This window comes from Taudactylus pleione, unplaced genomic scaffold, assembly GCF_031769625.1.
Source record: "Taudactylus pleione unplaced genomic scaffold, aTauple2 ptg000728l, whole genome shotgun sequence".
Taxonomy (NCBI): domain Eukaryota; kingdom Metazoa; phylum Chordata; class Amphibia; order Anura; family Myobatrachidae; genus Taudactylus; species Taudactylus pleione.
This window is the reverse complement of record NW_028285130.1, coordinates 80,751-85,500: the sequence shown is the minus strand read 5'-3', so window position 1 is coordinate 85,500 and position 4,750 is coordinate 80,751.

Sequence of the window (4,750 nt, the reverse complement as noted above, 5' to 3'; positions counted from 1 at the left end):
TCGTGCCTGACAGATCGTGAGTTTACAAAACAACACACGACAATCTTCACGATTGGTGGGAAATTTAAATAATGGGTGGGGCTAGCTAAGGGGTATAAAAAGCAGGCACCATTTTAACCCTGTGCACATTCTGCTCTGCTACTAGTGAGGCTAGGTGTATACCTGCTGAACCCTGTACATTGCTACTGTGCTCTGCTTTGTATTTGGCTTGCCTTTTACAAAGTGTCTTCTACCTGCAAGTGTGTGCTACCTGCATTCTATCCTGTTCCCGAGTTCTATGCTGATGCATCCCTATCAGTATAAAGTGTTGGTCACCCAAGCTGGGGTCAAGGTGATCCAGGAGAGGGCCCAGCGAAGGAGGAGGAGAGCATGCTGGACCAAGGAGTGGCTGCAGCAAAGGGATACTCGCTCTCACATGTCCCTTCTGATTGAGATCAAGGAGAACAACCTGGATGACTACTGCAACTACCTGCGCATGGATGACGCCACCTTCCAGGAGTTGCTGCATCTGGTGACCTTCCACATCCAGAGGCAAGACACAAGGTGGCGGAGGGCAATCCCTGCTGAAGAGAGGCTGGTGGCTACCCTGAGGTACTTTTTTACAGGAAGGTAATTTGGGACACTCATCTCACCTCAGTCATTGTGCATCATCATCCCGGAGACCTGCAAGGCTATCGTTAAAGTGCTGCAGTACCAGTATTGCAAGGTAAGAAAAAAAAATACACTACACATTTGTTTCTTGTCAAAGAAAAACAGTTTTTTTTTTCTTTTTAATTTAACTCTTTATAATAACTTTGACAACCAATAAAGCAGCATTAACAAGACTGTGTGGCATCAACAGTAGTCAGTTACATTTTTGTAAGGTTTTTTTTTAACTCATTATAATAACTGACAGCCACTGTGGTATTAACACTGCAGAGTAGTCAATAACAAATTTTCTGTGGTTTTTATTTAAACTCTTTATTATAACTGAGACAGCCAAAAAGGCTACATTAACCAGACTGTGCACTGAACTGTAGGCAATAACTTATATTTTAGTTATTTTTAATATTTACAATAAACATGTATATAAATTGTACAAAACAGCATTATCACCAAAGTTTAGCAATCCGAATAGGTAGGCTGTTGTTTGTTGTATGGTGGGTCAGACATCAGATTGAACAGGCCAATACACACATGGCACAAGTACAGATTGTGGCCCCAGCTTCCTTCAATATGTACTTGCACCATGTGTGTAGTGACCTTGTCCAATTAGTGTCATCACCATCGTATACCATAGAGCAAGCACCTATTGGGAGTGATAAAATTTGGTGATAGTAGAGGCAGCATTAAGAAGAAGAAAAAAACTAGCAGCACATTTTATCAATCCCAATAGGTATGCAGCTGTATGTTGTATGTGGGTCAGACACCAGATTGAACAGGCACATACACACATGGCACAAGTACAGATTGTGGCCCCAGCTTCCATCAATATGTACTTGCACCATGTGTGTAGTGACCTTGTCCAATTAGTGTCATCACCACCGCATACCATAAAGCCAGCACCTATTCGGACTGATAAAATTTGGTGTTAGTACAGGCAAGAAGAAGAAAAAAAAAATTAAAAATTAAGATTAACATGGCAATTCTTCCTCTGACTCTGGCAGAGCATTTTAAACAGTCTGGCTTGTGGGTGGGGTGCTGGGTGGGGGAGTAATCTCCAACTGGGATGGGGGGGCCTCACATAGGCGGTTGGGGCAGGCAAATAAAGAAGTGGGTCTGCAATGTAAGTGGAGTCATGTAAATTGCTGTTGTGTGACCTAATTAAAAACTCATAGATGAGCCTGTGGAAATTTTTCTTAGTTAGCTCATCCATTGTTCTCATTCGACTGTTAATATGCGCTGTAAAATTGTCGATATCATCCTACGGTTTCTGAAGGATGCGTTCTGCTTGTTGGAGAAATAAGTCCTCCTGTTCTGTGTGCTGCTGCTTTCTCCCCTGTTTTTTTTGGAGTTGGTGCCAAAGAAGATGATGGTCCTGGTAGAATGGGTGTTGGCATTGGGGTAAAATTATCCTCCTTGCTGTTCCCAAGCAAACTTAGGTCCGGTATGGAGGACATATCAGGCTCTAGGGTGGGAGTTTATATATATATATATATATATATATATATAAAAAGAAAAACAATATTATAGTCATGTTTTAACCCATTTTTTTCTATTTCTCCAGTTTCCTAACACCGTGGATGAGTGGAAGTGCATCGCCATAGAGTTTGAACAATGTTGGAATTTCCCTAACTTCGGAGTAGCCATCGATGGAAAACACATACGCATCAACCCACCTGCCAACACCAGATCATATTACTACAACTACAAAGGCTTCTTCAGCATTGTTCTCGTGGCAGTGGTGAATGCCAACTATGAATTTTTGTTTGTGGATTTCGGCAAGAATGGCCATGCTTCAGATGGTGGGTCCTTCAAACAGACGGCTTTCTACTAGAGACTCACCAACAAAACCCTCAACTTGCCATCACTGGACGAGACAAAGTATGGCCTAAATTATATTTTCATCGTAGACGAGGCTTTTGCATTACATGAACATGTGATGAAGCCATTTGCACAGAGGGGCCTGACCAGAGAGAAGAGGATCTACAACTATCGTCTATCCCGGGTATGGTGCTTTGTGGAAAATGCATTTGGAATACTCAGCAACTGTTTCCACATTTTCCACATCACCACAAACCTACATGTGGAAAAGATAGACTGGGTTGTGATAGCATGCTGTGTGCTGCATAACTTTCTGCAAAGGAAAACTACACAATGAGGACCAGTCCCAGCTAGACCTGAAGATGTAGGACCTCTGGAGGAGATTGCCCAGTTTACATCAGTATCTGCACCACCAATTCCTACAACATCGTCAGCACGTGCCAAAGAAGTGAGGGAGGAGTATATGGCCTATTTCAATGGACCAGGTGTGGTGCCATGGCAGGAGGACTGTCTGTGAGATAAATGACTATAGTGGACAATTGGGATTGAGCTACAAAAACAATAAAAGGTTTTGGTTTATGAACTATGTTTCTACTTACCAAAATTTCCTCAGATGGTCCTTCACTTCTGCCGCTTCTTCTCCCTCTTGCTCGGCCATCAGGATGACAGACTGGAGTTGTGGCTCCTGTTCGCTGATGAAGCTTATCAGGTGATAGTACCACAGCATTGACTGGTACATGTCATCGGTGCCTGCACCAGAGCTTTTTGAATTGGCCACTTTTTTCTTCTCCTTTATGTAGATGGTACAGAGTTTCTGGATTTTGTGGAGTACTGTTTTAAGGTCAGCATCCGCAATTACATTTTTGGCGTAGTCCAACAACACCCACAATGCTGCCAACTTCTGAGATTTGTTGTTGTATTGTCTACTGGATATCCAGTATAGACATTCCTTTGACTACAGGATCTCGAGGAATCCAGTCACAAACTTGTGTTCACTATCCATAGAAATTGTTAGGAAGAAAAAATAAAAAGGAAATTTTGTTAAGCTATAATCGTCAATTGTTTTGTACATTTTTAATGTTGTTTATTTCTACAGTTTTCAATATATTTTAAAATATTTTTACAGGTTTTTAATATGTTTTTATTTGTGTTTTTATATATGTTTTTTTACAGTAATGTAATGCATTTTTTATAGTATTGTAATATGTTTTTTTCAGGATTTTAATGTATTTTTATTGTATTGTAATAAGTTTTTTCAGGAATGTAATGTGTTTTTTATAGTATTGTCATTTTTTTTTGTTGCAATGTATTTGTTTCTATTGTTGACATACATTTGTTTATGGTGGTATATTCAAACTTTATAAACAAATGTATCACAAGAACAAAACAAATTTAATAGATGTATTGATGTTGTTGCAATGTTTTCTTTTTTGTTATTGAAATAAATTAATTTATGGCATTTTAAAATATTTTGAGTGTTTTATGATTTGGAAGGTACTTATTAGGTGGCCCATGACATTGGTGACCAGTGAGTGGGTAGGTGTGTGGCACACATTGGTGGGCAGTGGGAGGTTAATGCATGACCCAGCCACCGCCTGCCTCATTCCGGTGTGCAGTGGCTGGGTCACGCATTTATAAGTGGGTGACACACATTGCTGGTTAGGTGGGTGGCACACATTGGTGGGCAGTGGGAGGTTAATGCATGACCCAGTCACCACCTGCCTCATTTCGGTGTGCGGTGGCTGGGTCATGCATTTATAAGTGGGTGGCACACAATGGTGGGTAGGTGGGTGGCACACATTGGTGGGCAGTGGGAGGTTAATTCATGACCCAGCCACTGCCCGCCTCATTCCGGTAGGCAGTGGCTGGGTCATGCATTTATAAGTGGGTGGCACACATTGGTGGGTAGGTTGGTGGCACACATTGGTGGGCAGTGAGGTTGCATTAAATACAGTACCAATACTCACCAAAGTGCTGCAATCCAGACTTCAGTGTGCAGGGTCCCAATCATGCTTTCTTCTCCTTCTATTCACGATGCTGCACAATATGGTGGATGGGCTTGTACAGGGTCCTGTCTGTCAAATTCTGCTACTTACGATGAATCGTGAGATACATCGTGAGTAAAAAACTACTCACGATAGGCACCTTATCGTATCCCAGATTGGCAAATCTTCCATACAGCATGGCAGATTTGAAGATGCGATGTACGACTAGAATGGACGCGCATCATCATTGTGATTGTGAGTGGAAACTCACGAATTGGTCATATTTTGCACGATTTGTTATC